General features: G+C 37.5%; 1 protein-coding gene and 1 long non-coding RNA gene across 12 annotated transcripts in view; both read left to right on the forward strand.

Annotated features, from left to right (window-relative positions):
- LOC144304097 (uncharacterized) overlaps positions 1-15,653 on the forward strand; it is a 109,024-nt gene extending 93,371 nt beyond the window's left edge. Inside the window, exon 4 of the long non-coding RNA XR_013371074.1 lies at positions 730-15,653. This is a non-coding gene — a long non-coding RNA (uncharacterized LOC144304097). The remainder of the gene's footprint in view (positions 1-729) is intronic.
- Positions 1-19,526, forward strand: part of ART3 (ADP-ribosyltransferase 3 (inactive)) — a 207,122-nt gene that overhangs the window by 125,957 nt on the left and 61,639 nt on the right. The gene's annotated exons all lie outside the window — the stretch shown is intronic.

Below are 19,526 nucleotides of genomic sequence, written 5' to 3' on the forward strand. Positions count from 1 at the left end.
GCAAAAGTGAATATAATCAGGAAATCTGTGAGTTCTGGGTTAGGAAATCAGAACCTACATTTTTATAGATGTTAAGATGATGGTGTAATTATTAAACTTGAGAGGTCCGTCCAAGATGGTAACTTTGATTTATCTATTTCCTCCTAATTCCTTTGCATAAAACTTTTCTCTCTCCAAATATATGTGAATATTTAAGTTGAGGTATAATTGACATACAACATTTTATGAGTCTTAGGTATATACAACATAATCTAATATTTATAAATATTGCAAAATGATCACCACAAGTCTAATTCATGTCTGCCACAATACATACAGAATTGTTTTCTTGTGACAACTTTTAAGGTCTACTCTCTTAGCAACTTTCATACATGCAATATAGTATTATTAACTATAGTTGTTGTGCTACTTATCACATCCTGATGACTCAATTTATTCTGGGATTTTATACTTTTTGACTCCCTTCTACCATTTCCCCAACCTCCCGACCTCCATGTCTGGCCATCTGTGAGCTTGGTTGGTTTTTTTAGATTCCATATGTCACATGAGGTCAAGTAAAATAAATCTTAATAAATATATTTATGTAATTCTTGGCTTACAGAACATAGTTAATATCTAGGGTACCTGAAATTCAAGCCCAAGAGCACTATGGATCTTAGCCATTAAATAATAATAGTGTCTTTCAGAGTCATAAGGTGTTGATGAAACTTCCCTTTTTTCTCTTTCTAGCCACTAGCCACTGTAGACCTGTACCTGAATCTATCCTTTGACAAGGAAGAGTAGGTTGAGGACAGTTGTGATCTCAGGAAAATCTGATATTTGCAATAGACAAAGAAGGGGAAGCATGAAGAAACAAGAAACCTCAGAATCTCATGCAGTGCTTCTGGATTGGAAAAAAGTCTCTCTCTGATAAGTAAACCAGTCTGTTGATGCTGAGATATGAAGAATATATAATAATCAGTTATGCTAAATGATACATTAGGATTAAAACATAGGGGAACCCTGAGTTACAGTCAAATACCTATTTCCAAATATTATTAGCATTGTTATATAGTCTACCTAAGTCTTTGATTGATACAGGCATACCTCATTTTATTGAGCTTCACTTCATTACACTTGCAAATACCATGGTTTTTTTTTTTTAACGTATTGAAGATTTGTGGGAACCTTGTGTTGAGCCTCATTTTCCCAATAGCATCTACTAACTGTGTCTTTGTGTAACATTTGGTAATTCTTGTAATATTTCGAACTTTTTCATTATTATATTTGTTACAGTGATTTGGGATCAGTGATATTTGTTATTAGTATTGTAATTGTTTTGGGAAGTCATGAACTGTACCTATATAAGACAGCGAATATAAGACACTATATAAGACAGTGAATTTAATGTTTTTTGTGTTTTGACTGCTCTGTTGTTCCCCATTTCTCTCCCTCTCCCTCTCTATTCCCTGAGACACAACTTACTGAAACTAAGCCAATTGCTAATCCTACAGTGGCCTCTAAGTGTTCAGGTGAATAGAGTCACACGTCTATCACTTCAAATCAAAAGCTAGAACTGATTAAGATTAGTGAGGAAGGCATGTCGAAAGCTAAGATAGGCTGAAAGCTAGACCTCTTTTCATCAGTCAAGTTGTAAATGCAAATAAAAAGTTCTTGAAATTAAAAGTGCTACTACAGTAAACACACGAATGATAAGAAAGTGAAATGGTCTTCTTGCTGATACAGAGTAAATTTTAGTTACCTGGATAGAAGATCAAACCAGCCACAACAGTCTAGTAAGCCAAAGCCTAAACCCACAGCAAGGCCCTAGTTCTCTTCAATTTTATGAAGGTTGGGAGAGGTGAGTGAGTTGCAGAACATGTTGGAAACTGCTGTATGTTGGTTTATGAGGTCTAAGGAAAGAAGCTCATCTCCATGACATCAAAGTACAAGGTGAAGCAGCACGTGCTTATATAGAAGCTGCAGTAAGTTATTCAGAAGATCTAGCTATGGTAATTAATGAAAGTGACTACACTAAACACAGTGTCAGTATAGACCAAACAGCTTTCTCCTGGAAGAAGACATCTAGGACTTTCATAGCTAGAGAGAAGTTGATACCAGGCTTCAAAGCTTCAAAGGATAGGCAGACTCTCTTATTAGCGGCTCATGTAGCTGGTGATTTGAGTTGAAGCCAGTGCTCATTTACCATTCTGAAAGTCCTAAGGCTTTTAAAATTGTTTTCATGCCTGCTACTACAACTTCCATTTTGCAGTTCATGGATCAAGGAGTAATTTCAACTTTTCAGTTTGTTTTACTTAAGATATACATTTTGTAGGGCTACTGCTGCCATAGATAGTGATTTCTCTGATGAATCTGGCAAAATAAACACCTTCTGGAAAGGATTCACCATTGTAGAAGCCATTGGGAACAGTAGTGACATGGAAAGAGGTCAAATGTCATCATTGACAGTTTAGAAGACATTAATTCCAGTCTTATGAATGACTTTGAGGGATTCAAGACTTTAGTAACTGAGGCAGTAACTGCAGATGTGGTGGAAGTAGCAAGAGAACTAGCAATGGAGCCTGAAGAAGTGATTGAGTTGCTACAATCCCGTGATAAAACTATCTGATGAGGACCTGTTTGTGGCTTTTTTTTTTTAAGATTTTACTTATATATTTGATAGCATAAGCAGGAGGAGTAACAAAGGGAGAGGGAGAACCAGGCTCTCTGCTGAGCAGGGAGCCCAATGTGGGACTCTTTCCCAGGACCTTGGGGTCGTGACCTGAGCTGAAGGCAGATGCCTAACTGACTGAGCCACCCAGGTGTCGCAAGGACATGTTCTTATGGATGAATAAATAAAGTAATTTCTTTAGATGAAACTTCTTACTGGTGAAGATGCTGTGAAGATTGTTGAAATGACAACAAAGAACTTAAAATGTTACATAAACTGAGTTAATAAAGCAGTGGCAGGGTTTGAAAGGATTAATTCCAATTTTGAAAGAAGTTTCACTGTGGGTAGTGGTGTCAAACAGTACCATATGTTACAGGGGAGTTGTTCAAGAAAGGAAGAGTTGATTGATACAGCAAACTTTATTGTCTTATTTTAAGAAATTGCTACAGCCACCCCAGCCTTTAGTAACTACCCCTCTGATCAGTCAGCAGCCATCAGCATTAAGGCAAGAAGATCTTCTACCAGCAAAAAGATTGACTTGCTAAAGGTTCAGGTGATGGTTAGCATTTTTTTTTTAGCAATAAAAGTATCTTTTAATTAAGGTATATGCATTTTTGGGTCTCCTGGGTGGCTCAGTTAAATGTCTGACCCTTTTATTTTTTTAAGTTTGTTTGTTTGTTTGTTTGTTTATTTATTTATTTATTTATTTATTTATTTATTTATTTATTTCAGACAGACATAGAAAGGCAGAGGGAGAAGCAGATTCCCTGCAGGGAGCCAGATGCAGGACTCGACCCCAGAACCCTGGGATCATGACCGGAGCCAAAGGCAGATGCTCAACCACTGAGCCACCAGGTGCTCCAAACATCCAGCTCTTTTTTTTTTTTTTTTAAAGATTTTATTTATTCATGAGAGAGACACACAGAGAGAGAGAGAGAGAGGCAGAGACATAGGCAGAGGGAGAAACAGGCTCCCTCTAGGGAGCCTGATGCGGGACTTGATCCCTGGACCCAGGATCATGCCCTGAGCCGAAGACAGATGCTCAACCGCTGAACCATCCAGGTGTCCCCAAACATCCAATTCTTAATCTCAGCTTAGATCTTGATCTCAGAGTTGTGAATTTAAGCCTCACATTCAAGCCCAGTATGGAGCCTTTTAAAAAAAGCATTCACATTTTTTTAGACATAATGCTATTGTACACTTAGTAGACTATAGTAGAGGGTACACATGACTTTGATATGCACTGGGACACCAGAAAATTTCATTTGACTCACTGCTTTGTGCTTTAATTGCGGTTGTCTAGAAATGAACCTTCAATATCTCTGAGGTGTGCCTATACAGGAAAAGTCTTTCATTCATTCGAAAACTGTAGAAGTTAAGGAAGGACATCTCTTAAGTCAAAAATCTTGATCAACCATCTACCCCAGAGTCTGATGTAGGCAGTATGAAACAACCAAGATGTCTATAGATAGAAAACAAAAACAGAAAAACCCCAACAATATCATTTTGAAAGGTGATGTTACTCATTCGGAGCATGAAGTGAGAAACAGAGTTGGTACAGAGACTATGGAGATTGTATCTTGACAGGATAGTTCTTTATTTTAAAGTATTATGGGTTCCTAGATTATTAGTCCCAAACCAAATTCAGATGTAAAGATTATTCTCGGGCTGCCTGGGTGGCTCAGCGGTTTAGCACCGCCTTCAGCCCAGGGTGTGATCCAGGGCTAAACCGCTGTGGGGCTCAACTTTTAATATTACCACAGCAAGAGAGGATGATTGAATATGCCACTTTGACATTCTAGACCTCTCTTCCAGTTGTTTCCCAGTAAAACAGTCCTTTGAATATGGAGTACAAGATGGAAACCCTGATGTGTAATGACTTTGGTTTGGGGTGGTGGGAATGGGTAAGGGTAGGGAGTGGGTGACAAATTACTTTCTTGCTGCAGCTTCAGATCAATCTGCAGTTTAGAGTTGGTGAAGGCTTCTCTTAGAATGGAATATGACATAAGGACTTGGAGAAGCTTTAAAAATGTGACTTTTAGATAGCCAGAGATTTGGTGAAATACTGTGAAAGACTAAAGGAGTAAAGGTGACTTAAGAAGGAAAAGATGAAGGCAGCCCTGGTGGAGCAGCGGTTTAGTGCTGCCTGCAGCCCAGGGTGTGATCCTGGAGACCCTGGATTGAGTCCCACCTCGGGCTCTCTGCATGGAGCCTGCTTCTCCCTCTGCCTGTGTCTGCCTCTCATTCTCTCTGTGTGTCTCTATAAATTAATAAATAAAATCTTAAAAAAAAAAAGAAGGAAAAGATGAGTCAAGTACTAGTCATCAGACAACTAAGTATATGAGAAGAGTATTGTCCTATTTGTTAAGAATTTTAGGTTTAATCTAGATTCCACAAACTAACTAGAATATTCCCTGATCTTAATTCCATAGTTGAGAAATAAGGGACTACGGAATCAGACTGTTCCTAAGATTCCTTTAAGTTCTAATAGTAGGAGTATTGGTGTTTATCAGAGCATTTCATGCGGTTGAACATCTTCTTGAAATTATCTTCCTTTGGTTTCTTTGGTATTGTACTCATGATTTATCATCCTCTCTTTTGGCTTTCTTTGTAGGCCTATCTTTCCTTCCCTGTTAATGAAATGTCAACCATCTGTATTTCTGTCTTTCTCTTCTTATTTCTGTCTCTCTTTAGTCTTTCTCTTTCTGATTCAAATCTAGATAGTCTTACCACTTTCTATCCTATAACCTCTGTCCTGTGTCATTAGCTGTATCTTGGCAATATAGTCAATGATCATGTTTCAGTAATTACATATACATCATTGGTTCCCAAATTATATTTCCAATCCAGACCTCTTCTTTGAGTTCTAGACCCATATACACAACTGCATACTTGACATTCCCCTTTGGGTATTTAAAAGGCACCTCAAATTCAGCATATCCAAATCCAAAGTCATAAATTCTTTCCTCCTACATGTACCTAGTCTGATTGTATGAGACATCACAACTAGTCTCTACAGTGAAGCCAAAGGCATCTTTATAAAAAGGCAGATCCAATCTTGTGTCTCTGTGGTATTCTTAAAACATCCTGAAAGCCTTTAGGACTAAGACCAATTAATTATGATGGCCCTGCATGCCTGCCCAGCTTCATCTTCCACTACTCTGCCCCTTGTTATCTAACACCAGCTATACTAACCTTCTTTCAGTTCCTCAAATCTGCTACACATCACACAAGGCCTTTGTCTTGCTCATATCTCTATGCCCAGAACATTGTCTGTCCTCTTCCCCATTACACATACTGTTCATTCTTCTGCTTTGAGTTCAGTAGTAACTTTCTTTAAGAATAGCCTTCCCGGGGATCCCTGGGTGGCTCAGTGGTTTGGTGCCTGCCTTTAGCCCAGGGCACGATCCTGGAGTCCCGGGATCGAGTCCCGCATCGGGCTCCCAGCATGGAGCCTGCTTCTCCCTCTGCCTGTGTCTCTACCTCTCTCTCTCTCTCTCTCTCTCTCTCTCTCATAAATAAATAAATAAATAAATAAATAAATAAATAAATAAATAAATCTTTAAAAAAAAAAAAAAAAGAATAGCTTTCCCCAACCCCTGTTAGTCTAGGTCAGATTCCTGTTTTATTTTACTTAAAAATAGGCTGCACATCCAACATGCATGGGCCTTGAACACATGACTATGAGATCAAGACCTGAGCTGAGATCAAGAGAGACACAGAGTGAGAGAGAGGCCCTGACTTACCTGATGGAGCCACCCAGGTGCCCCCAGTTTCCTTTATAAAATAGTCTCACAAAGTATGTTTTTTCATACCACTTATCTCAGTTTATTATTATATACTTCATTAGTATTTAGTATCTGCCTCCCCCACTAGACTATGTAACTACTGTTATTAGGGGAAGACTGTTCCCTTTTTTTTTTTTTAAGATTTTATTTATTCATTCATGAGAAACAGAGACAGAGAGGCAGAGACTCAGGCAGAGGGAGAAGCAGACTCCATGCAGGGAGCCCGACGTGGGACTCCATCCCGGGTCTCCAGGATCATGCCCTGGGCCGAAGGAGGCAGTAAACTGCTGAGCTACCCAGGCTGCCCCATTCCCTTTTTTTTTGCTCACTGTGGAGTTGTAAGAATCTTATATAGTGCCTATCACATGATAGGTAGTTAAGAATTATTTGTAGAGGGAATAGTTTTAGTACAATGCAACTTTTTTATTCAGTTTTCATCAAAGTCGGGGCAGAAGGAAAAGTGGAACAGTAGAATCAATCTTCAGCCTCTCCCTTTCTGTGAGCTTTTTTCCCCACTTAAGATATTAACTCATTAAGCCTTTCTTAGCTTTGGATTTAAAAAAAAAAAAAAAAAAAAAGACAAAAGTGAAGGAAAAAACAAAACCAAAAAAAAAAAAAAAACCCACTTCCACATCTTTATATTCTCAATCTGGCTACTATCTATTTCTTTTCTATTACAACTACTGAAAAAGAGAGCAAAGCATATGAGACCATGAGCTCAAGCTAAAAGCCCGGAATTCAGGTTTCAGCTCTGCCACTTCTAGATGTATAATCTTGCTTCAGCTCTTCAAGTGATAAAATGAGAGAAATAATAGTTGTGTATAAGATTGCTTTGAGGGTCAAATGACAGTATATGTGAAGTGCTTAGCAATGTGTCTGGAACATATTTAATGATCAGTAAATGTTAGTGATTGTCATTATCATCATCATTATTAATAGAACTGTGTCCCCTTACTTAATAATTTGTAGGTTGTAGTCCCTAACCCCCAATGTGACTTTATTTGGAGATAGGGTCTTTAAAGGAGATAGTTAAGGTTAAATGAAGTCATAAGAGTGATGCACTAATTCAGTGGGACTAGCATCCTTACAAGAAGAGGAAGAGACACTAGGGTGTGTGCACAGAGAGAAAGAACCTGTGAAGACACAGAGAAAAGGTGGCCATCTGCAAGCCAACAAGAGAGGCCTCTGGAGAAACCTTCATCTTGGTACTTTGATCTTGGACTTCTAGCCTCCAAAACTATGAGAAAATAAATTTCTATTGGTAAACCACCCAACTTGTAGTATTTGCTATGGCAGCAGGAGCAGACTAATACAGTTGTCATTGTCATCATCACATCCTCTCAGTAATCTCCCTGCGTAGTCTCTGTACTTTCTCTTTTCTTCTTGACCTGATAATACCAGATTTTTTGTTGTTGTTGACTATCAAAAGTTACTGGTTATTCTTATATAATGAAATTTAAAGTATTCTGTTTCTTGTCTAGCTTGACTTCTTTGTGGTCTTAGACAATTAACTTTTTCCTCCCTCATGAAAATCTCTCTTCTTAAAACTTTTGCTTAGGGGGATGCCTGGGTGGCTCAGCGGTTTGGCGCCTGTCTTTGGCCCAGGGTGTGATCCTGGAGACCCAGGATTGAGTCCCGCGTCAGGCTCCCTGCATGGAGCCTGCTTCTCTCTCTCTGCCACTCTCTCTACCCGTGTGTCTGCCTCTCTCTGTGTGTCTATCATTAATAAATAAATAAAATCTTTTTAAAAAGTTAAAAAAAAAAACTTATGCTTAGTCTGCTTCCTAATTTCCTTCTATAACTGCTCTCCATTTGCACCAAAATGCCAGTGTTCTCCAGGGCGTTATCGTCCGCATTCAAGCTCACTATACTTATTAGCTAGTATGGGAGGCAGAATAATAGCTCCCCAAGAATGTCCATGCTTTAATCTCTGGAACCTGTGAATATTTTATATTACATGGCAAAAGAAACCTTGCAACTGGAGTTAAGGTTGTTGTGGATCTTAAAATACATATACACATAAAGTGGAACCAGTGTAATCACATGGGCACCTAAAGAGTAAAAGAGAACAGTCAGACACAACAAAAGAAGGGAGGTGGATTTGCTTATGAGAGGGACTCTACCTGCTGTTGTTCGTTTTGGAGATGGAGGTTGGGGGACCACAAACCAAGGAATGTGCTAGTCTCTAGAATCTGGGAATCCCTCTGAGCTGAGAGCCAACAGGGAAACTGGGATCTCAGCTCGACATCTTCAAGGAGCTGAATTCTACCAACTATCTGAATGAGTAAAGAAATGAATTCTCCTCTAGAGCCTCTAAAAAGGAATTAACCCTTCCAACACTTTGAGGTTAGCCTGTGGAGACCTCTGTTAGATTTCTGATCTAGGAACTCTGAGATAATACATTTGTGTTATTTTAAGCCATTCAGTCTGTGATAATTTGCTATAGCAACAATAGAAAACTAATGTAATTAAAGACTCAAGTTTGAAACACTATCTCAGATTTCTCTCTGAACCATAAATTCAACTGCCTACTGGATTATCTTCTTTGTGATATCCTCTAGGGACCTCTATTCATTACATTGAAATGAAACTTCTCCCTAAAACTTGCTCCTAAGTTTTACTGTTACTGGTCTTACCCATTCAGATACCTTAGTCAGAAATCTGGGAATCAACTTAAAACTCCTTCCTTTATCTTACACTGTCCCTCTATACATCCCTATCCCATATAACTTACCAAATTTTTAAAAAAGATTTTATTTATTCATGAGAGAGAGAGAGAGGGGAAAGAGAGGGAGAGAGGAGAGAGGGGGATATCCCTATCCCATATAACTTACCAAATTTTTAAAAAAGATTTTATTTATTCATGAGAGAGAAGAGAGAGGGAGAGAGGGAGAGAGGGAGGCAGAGAGGCAGAGACATGGGCAGAGGGAGAAGCAGGCTCCCTGTGAAGAGCCTGATGAGGAACTCGATCCCAGGACCTCAAGGATCACGACATGAGCCGAAGGCAGACGTTCAACCACTGAGCCACCCAGGTGCCCCAATTTACTGAATTTTTTTGATTCTAGATTTGTTACACTGATTTGGGTCAGGCTTCTGCTACTTCTCACTTGGATTTCTCAAATCTATCAAGACGTTTCCTTGTCTAGTTAAAATTTAGCTAATTCATACTCATGTTCTATGAAGAAACAGGACTTTTCTGAAATTAGATATTTCTCTCTTGCTTCATGGTTTTCCATTGCCATTTCAGAAAAGTCCCAGCTTCTAAGCATTACACACAAGGCTTTTTAATATCATGGCCCCTGCTTACTTCCCTAACCTTGAACCACCTTAACACATATCATACTGTCCAGCTACACTGTATATCTTGCAATTTCTTCAGTGTGTGCTACTGTTTTATGCCATCAGTGCCTTATTTATACTTTTAAATCTTCCTGGAATGCTGTCTAGCTTTTTTCCTAACTACTCCTATTTTATTTCATCTTCAACTGAGTTGCCACTTCTTTCAGCACCTGTTCCCCATCCCAAGCTGAAGTAGTTGCCCTCCTTTATGGACCCATAAGGCCCTATATATGTATCTGACCTAGCACCTACCTCACACAACTATAATTTTTGTTTTTTAATATGATATCATCTCTCTATAAACAGGGGACTTTATTTTTGTGTCTTAAGCACCTGTTATAGTGTCTGATACTTAGGGGTTTAGTAAATATTAGTTTAAAAAGTGAGAAGAATTTCAAAGCATAGGATTGTGAGCTGCGAAAGTGGGTTTTCATGTGAGTTTTTAGAATATCTTTCCTGGATATTCTTAGGACGGTATTAGCAGAGTTTCTGAGATGGTTCAATGGCAGCCTTTTGTCAGTATTACATAAAAACTAACAGCATTTAAATTTAGTATTTGGGTTAGGAATAAGCAGGAATTCACTTAATCCTTTCAGAAGAGAAAGCAGTTCTGGATGATGAGACACATGTAAGAAAGCTACCAGACTCATTCATGTAGCCATCAACTCTTCTCATTTACAAAAAGGACTACCCACTTTTAGTTTTGCTTTCCTTTTTTTTTAAAAAGACAAGTTTTCTTGTTCTAAGGAGTAAGCTTAAATTAACAAGCATTAAGTTATCTTCAGTTTTCTTTTGAGTTTGAATGGTATTCTAACAGTAGTTATTACTTCGTGTGGGCGTTTCCAGCTTTGGGAAAAGAGTTAATAAACTAAACTCTTGAAAAATATTAGCCATGCCCAGAGACAGAATGTTACTCTAAACTTAATGTTATGTAAAATGTTCACCATTTTAATATTGTTCTTTGTGCATTTTTAATTAAAAAGGAAATGTACAGAGTAAAAAATAAAAATTATTTTTCTTTTTTCTGCTGTCTCAGGAAGGCATAACTTCCACAGGGCCTCTCCAGTTAGCAAATCAGATCCTGTTTATACCCTTGTGTTGTTTCCTTAATCCACAATCTCCCATGCAATTTTGGACATCTTATAGATGATGAATGAATGAAAATAGCTTGTTTTTTTATCCCATTGAAAAGCCTTTTTTCTCCTTCCTAAATCTATGTTAATCATTCAATTTTATATTATATAGAGAAAATATGAAGATGATAATATAGCTATTGCTTCACCTGCTTTTAAAAAAATAATAAAAAATACATATGACCATCGCATAGTTGATAGTGATAATTAAATTATGGTATAAGAAAAGAAATAATACAGAGAGTTATTTTCTTACTCCTTGGAGAAGCAGCCTTGCCTTGGATGGAAGGAGTAATGATGTGGAGAATGAAGGAATGATGGACTAGATCTGCTTGATACTACTAGAGTCTCTGTGGGCCTGGCACCATGGGAATTGGGTTAGCCTACTCTCTGAAAGCTGTCTGTCCAGTCCTGCACACTGTCAAATTTTAATGAAGTTTAACTGAAACTCCTTTCTTCCCACTATTGTACCTAATGTCATCTAACAATGCATCATAGTGATAGGGGCACAATTTAGGGCCAAATGGGTTTCCTAGAAATTTCTGACATCTAGTTTCAAATGTCAATTCAGCTTCCAACCCTGCAATTTCAGGTATTGTCATTGTTACCACAGAAAGGTTTATTTTTTTTAAATTTTTTTTTTATTTATTTATGATAGGCACACAGTGAGAGAGAGAGAGGCAGAGACACAGGCAGAGGGAGAAGCAGGCTCCATGCACCAGGAGCCCGATGTGGGATTCGATCCCGGGTCTCCAGGATCGCACCCTGGGCCAAAGGCAGGCGCCAAACCGCTGCGCCACCCAGGGATCCCACAGAAAGGTTTAAAAAATGTATGAGGACCTATATCTGTTTGACTTCATACTATATTGTTCACTCACTCAGTTCAGCTACATTTACCTTTGAATGGTCTTGGTTTTTTTCAGAGATAGCAGAAAGGCATCCTGTTGTAGTTCAGTGTTATTCAAAAAAAATACAAAGCAATCCTCATATGTAATTTAAAATTTTTCTAGTAGCCAGATTAAAAAAGATGAAACAAATGAAATTAATTTTATTAGTATATCTTATCCAACCCAATATATCTAAATAAGATGTTTTACTTTTTCTTAATATGTGTTTTTACCCTGTGACAGCACATCTCATTTGGATGCTGAATTTTTACTGGAGATTTGATCTTTATTTAGATATTATAAAATTTATAGATGAAACAGATATACTTGAGTTGTTTTAAACATACTTTAATTTTTTATTAAATCAAGTACATTTTTAAAAATTGAAATAAAATGAAACAATAAAAAATTTAGTTCTTTAGTCACTAAGTTACATTTTAAGTGCTTGGTAGCCATAGGTGTAATTGGTCAGCGCAGTTCCAGCTATTTTCTCCATAAAGATTGCTTTCCTACACACAGTCACTTGGCTGACTCTCTCACCTCCTTCAAGTTTTTACCTAAATCTCACCCTTTCCCTGTAAGGCCTTCCTTCACCAGTGTTTAGTATTACAATCTGCCCCCTTAACACACTCCGCAATTCCAATCTGCCTTACTCTGCTCTACTTCATTTCATCTCTCTTCACTATATAATTGCTAACTTCTTATTTTCATTGTTAGTTGCCTCCCTCCCTTTCTTCTTCTACTTGCTAGATGTAGGCTTCCTGAAGGCAAGGATCTTTGTTTTGTTTACTGATACATCCCAACGCCTGGAATAGTGCTTGGCCCATAGCAGACCTTCAGTAAACTTCTGGAATAAGTTTATAAGATGAATGAATCATGATAAAAAACTTTCTGAACTTATTTTTTAAAGATTTATTTATTTTAGAGAGAGTGTATGTGAGTGGAGTGAGGGGCAGAGGTAGAGGGGAAGAGAGAATCCTCAGTCTCCCTGCTGAGCAGAGAGCTTGTCTTGGGGCTCAATCCTAGAGCCCTGAGATCATGACCTGTGTGAAAATCAGGAGTCAGTCAATTGACTGAGCCACCCAGATGCCCCAAACTTTCTGAAATTATTTGTTTATTTATTTATTTTTAAAGATTTATTTATTTATTCAGAGAGATAGAGAGAGAGACAGAGACACAGGCAGAGGGAGAAGCAGGCTCCATGCAGGGAGCCTGACGTGGGACTCAATCCTGGGTCTCCAGGATCACACCCCGGACTGCAGGCGGCACTAAACCGCTGCGCCACCGGGGCTGCCCCTGAAATTATTTATTTTTTTAAAAGATTTTATTTATTCATGAGAGACACACAGAGAGAGGCAGACACACAGTCAGAGGAAGAAGCAGGCTTCCTGTGGGGAGCCTGATGCAGGACTTGACCCCAGGACTCCAGGACCATGCCCTGAGCTGAAGGCAGATGCTTAACCACTGAACCACCCAGCCATCCCAACTTTCTGAAATTATTAATAAATATATACTATATGGTGGATGTAATTCATACAGGGTTAAAAGTATTGATCAAGTCCTTCTTAAATGTATCTTGAGTTCATTCTCTATACTGTTTTAAGCTGAGAGTACTAGGGAAAGAAAAGATTACAAAAAAGATTATAATCTAGTTAGGCAAGATTCACAAAAAAAGAAAAGAAAATATGAACAATGTTGCATTTTATTATAGACACTATAGAGAATTGACTTAAAATATGGTGAGTATTAGAAAATTCGAAAACTAGTTTAAAGCCATGACAATGAAAGGGAGAATAATTTCAGTTCTAAAAGTTGAATTTGGATAATATCCTTTTAAGAAATGGCGCTAATGGGGTGTCCCAGTGGCTCAGTCATTTGAGCGTCTAACTCCTGGTTTTGGCTCAGGTCATGATCTAGAGTCATGGGATTGAATCCCACATTGGGCTCCCCACTCAGTGGGGAGTCAACTTCCCCTCTCTCTCTCTCTCTCTCTCTCTCTCTCTCCGTCCCTTCTCCTGCTTGTGCACACACTCTCTAAAATAAATCTTTTTTTAAAAAATGGTGCTGGAGGGATTCCTGGGTGGCTCATCTGTTGAGTATCAGACTCTTGGTTTCAGCTCAGGACATGATCTCTAGATGGTGGGATTGAGCCCCACATCAGGCTCTGTGCTTAGCGGGGAGTCTGCTTGAGATTCTCTTCCCCTCTGTCTGCCCCTCCCCCACCTGGGCACACATGCGCTCTCTTCCTCTCAAATCTTTTTTTAAAAATGGTGCTGGAATAAGTGAACATCCACATGCAAAAGATGAATCTAGTCACAGACCTTATATCCATCACAAAAATTCCCCAAGATGGATCATAGACCCGTTAAATGGAAAATTATAAGAGATACACTGTGTAACTGTGTATATAGTTAAAGTTATATAAGCTACATAACTATAAAAGACATTCTTGAAAATAACATAAGAGAAAGCCTAGATGACCTAGAATATGGTTCTGGTTTTTTAGATACAACACTAATGGTATAACCCATGAAAGAAGTAATTGATAAGTTGGACTTCATTAAAATTAGAAACCTCTCAGTGAATGATAGTATTAGAGGATGAGAAGACAAGCCACAGACAGAAAATATTTGCAAAGACACATCAGATAAAGGATTGTTGTCTAAAATATACAAAGAACTCTTAGAAGTCAACATTAATAAAACAAAAAACCTGATTAAAAATAGGTCAAAGATTTTAACAGATACCTCACCAAAAATGATATGTAGGTGGCAAATAAGACATATTAAAAGGTCATCATGGAATACCAATTAAAACAATGAAGTAACCACTATCCACCTATTAGAAGGCCAATTCCAGAACACTGACAACACCAAATTTTGGCATGAAAATGTGGAGTAAGAGGAACTCTTATTTCTTGCTGGTGAATGCAAAATGATACAACCATTTGGGAGACAGTTTGGGGATTTCTTAGAACACTAAATATACTCTTACTATATATATATGTGTGTGTGTGTGTGTATATATAGATAGATAATCAGTTTCACTCCCAGTTGACTCAGAGGAGTTGAAAATATATGTCCAAACAGAAACCTGCATATAGATGTTTGTTTATAGCAGCTTTATTGATGACTGACAAAACATGGAAGCAAGCAATATATCTTTCAGTAGGTGGACATAGGCCATAGCAATATTTTTCTAGATAAGTCTTTTTAGGTAAGGGGAACAAAAGCGAAAATAGGACTACATCAAACTAAAAAGCTTTTGCACAGCAAATGAAACCTATCAACAAAACAAAAAGGCAACCTATTGATGGAGAAAAGATTTTGCAAATGATAATCTGGTGAAGGGTTAGTATCCAAAATATGTAGGGAAGTTCTACAACTTAACACCAAAAAACCCCCCAAATAATCCAATTAAAAAATGAATGGAAGACCTGAATAGACATTCTTCCAAAGAGGACATACAGCTGGCCAATAGACACATAAAAAGATGTTCAACATCACTCATCAATCATCAGTGCAATACAAATCAAAACTATAATGAGATATCACCTCACACCTGTCAGAATGGCTAAGAAATAACAAGCATTGGCAAGGATGTTGAGAAAAAGGAACCTTCTGCACTGTTGGTGAGAAAGTAAACTGGTGCAGCCACTGTGGAAAACAGTATAGAGGTTCCTCAAAAAATTAAAGATAGAAATATCATATTATCCAGTAATTCCACTATTATTGGATGTTTATCCAAAGAAAATGAAAACACTAATTTGAAATATATAGACCCCTATGTTTATTGCAGCATTATGTATAATAGCCATGGTATGGAAGCACCACAGGTGTCCATCGATAGATGGATAAGGAAGCTGGGTGTGTGTGTATACACACTATATATACATAGACACTGTGTGTATATACACAAAGTATATATACACTATATGTGTGTATATGCACACACACACAGGGATGTTTCACAGCCATCAAAAAGGGTGAGACTTTGCCATTTGCGACAACATGGATGGATCTTAGAGGGCATTATGCTAAATGAAGTCAGACTGAAAGGGACAAATAAATATGATTTCACTAGTAAATGGAATCTAAAAAATGAATAAACAAAAAAGCAGAACCAGACCTATAAATACAGAGAACAAATTGATAGTTGTCAGAGGTGGGGGGGGGGAATGGGCAAAATGATGAAGGGGAGTGGGAGATACAGGCTTCCAGCTATGGAATGAGTAAGTCATGAGAATAAAAGGCCACTATAGTCAGTGATACTGTAATAGTGTTGTATGGTGGCAGATGGTAGCTACACTTGTGGTGAACACAGTATGAACTAATGTATAAATTCAAATCACTATGTTGTACACCTGAAACTAATGTATGTTGGCTATACTAAAAAAATAGTTGAAATAGTTGAAAATGATTATTGCTGGCAACAAATGAAGCAAGGGCTGTTGTTTATCATTATAAACTCTCTGAAATAGTTGATGTTTAAGCTGAATGTATTATATAAAAAATTTTAAGATAATAGACACTTTGAATAGATATATCAGAAGAAAGAATAATTATAAGCCAATATTCTTTGAAAGAAAACTAAATTATATATTTGAAAGAAAGAGAATATGCTTCTTATCAAGACTTCTCTGTTCCTTCCTAGCAATATCATGTACCCAAACTTCCTCATCTTAAATCTTTTACCATTCACTAGATAACATCTAGAAGCCAAAGACTCTGTCTTAAAAAATGTTAATATTCCTCACCTGACTTAATACTCAGTAAATATTTGTGAGTTGTTTGTGTAACCCTCTGTACACTTAAGGTTCTGGTCACCCTATTGAGGCAGAGTTAGGTATAGAGGTGTCACATTCACATGGCATTAGTTGCAGTCCAACACCTAGGAAAATGCTAACCAGATAACTCTGTGCTTCCCACTTGCAAGTATTCCTATTACAATAGTGAAGAAAATAAAGTTAATTTACAAATACTAGAGCATTGGCATTGAACTCTGTGGTCTGGCACGTAGTAGACAACTCAAGGCTTGTGGGGGTTTTTTTGTTTTTTTCGTTTTTTTGAGTAAGTATTAGAGTGAAGAATAAATGAATGAGTGTATGACTACCTTTGTATAATCATATGGATATGGAGAATTCCACAAAAATCTATCTCTGGAGTTGCCTTATATAGCCTGCCACTCACTCAAGATTGGGCCCTCCCGGGAGAAAAATCCTGATGTTGACTCCTATGTGCTGTGTTCTCACACCTCCTTTTTCTTTTAAGTCTGTGTTCCTAAATTATTGATACTTTGTTTTCTTTTTTAGAGTACTTTGTGAGTGCAGGGGATCCCCTAATTTTAGTAATGTCATATTTCAGTTTTTGGTTTTCTTTCTTATCTGTGTTAACATTGTTCTCAGAAGTTTCATTTATGTCCATTGTCCCAGAATCTTGGTTTACAAGTTTGTGAGTATCCTGAAAGGATGGATTACAAGTAGGAATAGTCATGCCCTTATTTCTTTTCCTCAGAAGTGGTTCATTATCCAAATCAATGATTGGTATATAAGAAACCAAATCGTCAACAATTACTATAGGTCTTTCGTACTTGTTGAGTGATGTCTGCCTAGAACATTTTGGGTATTCAATAAAATGATTCTCTGAATAGTTTGTGTTTAAAATTTTGCCACAGTAATTTTAGTTGCTGTTTCTGTGGTGGATATTTGTTTGTGGATTGGACTCTGCAGCTTTACTCCACAGGAAAGAGAATTGCTAACTTCATGGTTCTTGTCTAGATTCTTGACCATGAGCCAAATTATCTGATTTAAATAATAGAAGACAACTGTAGATTTCAATGTAATAAGAAATTTCTGGGATGAAATCTAGAGCTGAAAAAAAGATTTGTAAGACTGTAACACGTTAGCTAAGAACAGTCACAATTCACTTGGCTTTAGCCTCCATCCAGCATCATCATGTAGGAAAACATTCATGGAATAACTTAGTGCTTTCTACTTACAAGTATTTGTCACAATGATGAGGAAAATAAAGTTAGCTTCCAATTATTAGAGCATTGACATTGAATTCCATGGCTTGGCACATAGTATTGTATATGAACTTGTGACTGAGTTTATGTGTGTAACATGGTCCAATAGTATAAGATTGCTGAGTCATTGAAGTATATAGTTTCAAGTCACAGTTCATCTAACTCTTCCGTGAAGGCAAAGTTATAAGTCCAGATGACCAGACACAGGACACCTTACCACTTTCACAGAAACTTTTATTAGTATAATTTCTTTCCAAGGAAGTAGATACATTAGATATAGTTGCAAAGGCTACATTGTTGCCTCTGGTGACTAAGGATTCAGATACTGTTTATCCTGAAAATCTTAAGCCTGGTAAGGCTACTAATCTTCTTTACTGCCTCTCTCCATTCCTGTCTTTATTTCATAAACATTTATAAAGTACTTACAGTGTGAAAGACACACTAAGCATTATAGGAGATGCAAAAGTATGCTGATGACATCTATAATGGACAAATGATAAATCTCTGAAGGAGTTTCCTTTTAAAATACCATATCTCTGACTCTGCACATAAACATACACATTTAGAAATCATTGCCATAAAAAATTTAAAAAAAAAGAAATCATTGCCATAGAGACCCATTGTCTTTGATAAAAATGTGTTTCTCACTGCAGGAGAAAAAGTTGAGAATTAAGGCCTTGAGGCTTAAAATCTACCAACAAAGCGGTAGCTACAAATATGACACTATAATCATTATATATGGAATATTATTGGAGTAATATTCTGAATTATTTTGAAAATACTAAGTATAGATAAGCTTTATATTTTCTCTTATAAAGTTTCTTATGTCTGTACTCCAGTCACCTTTAATAAGATTAAGTCATAAGTAGTTCAAGGAAAGGAAAAGGTAGGTAACACCAGAACAAGGAGGTTCCATAGGATAGAGGAGACAGAAATAGCATATAGGAAATACTCCTGAAGGTAGTGGGAATGGAAGAGCTGGTTCCCAAACAAAAAGAGAAGGAGAAGGGAACAAGATTAGACTCCTGTGTCCTGGCTTCTCTGGACTAAAACCCTGGAAGAGTTGATATAGGAGTTCAGAAACAACCTGGTAAGTTTCAGGGAATCCTTGAACAATGGAGATTGTTTTCTTGATCCTCTTTGAACAACAAACTGGACCATTTTCAAGGTCTCTTAGGAAAGCACCAAGTCTAATATGGAACCACCCAAGCAGTAAGTTGGAAATAACAAAGTAGCAGAATATGTTGAAAACAAAGATTCCTGTCCAGCTTTTTGCAAAATCAAGGTTATTGTGAAGGAATTTATAGGTTTGACTTTGGTCCTAGTAAAGGTAACAGGGAGCACAGACTAGCTATGATTTTTTTTTTTCTAAGAAGATGCCCAGCAAGGCCAGAGAAGCTCATCTGTGGTAATAGGGTCAGAGGACATTGAAATTTTTTAGAATACCCAGTGCCAATGGCCCCAAAAGCGGTAGTTACTGAACCAGCAATTAAATGTCACAAGCTCTGGAAACCAGCCTAACCACTACAGGTAGCAGAGAACAGACTACAATTTTCCCTAGTAGCAGAGTGCCACAGTGTAGAGAAGGGGACAATGTGCAAAACAAAACTGTATTTCTCTATATTGAAATTCAACTTAGTCCACAAACCCTCGTGTCCGCTGTTAGAAACATTAATCTTGTCAATTAAAATTTAGTCATTTGTAA

This window comes from Canis aureus, chromosome 33, assembly GCF_053574225.1.
Source record: "Canis aureus isolate CA01 chromosome 33, VMU_Caureus_v.1.0, whole genome shotgun sequence".
Classification (NCBI taxonomy): domain Eukaryota; kingdom Metazoa; phylum Chordata; class Mammalia; order Carnivora; family Canidae; genus Canis; species Canis aureus.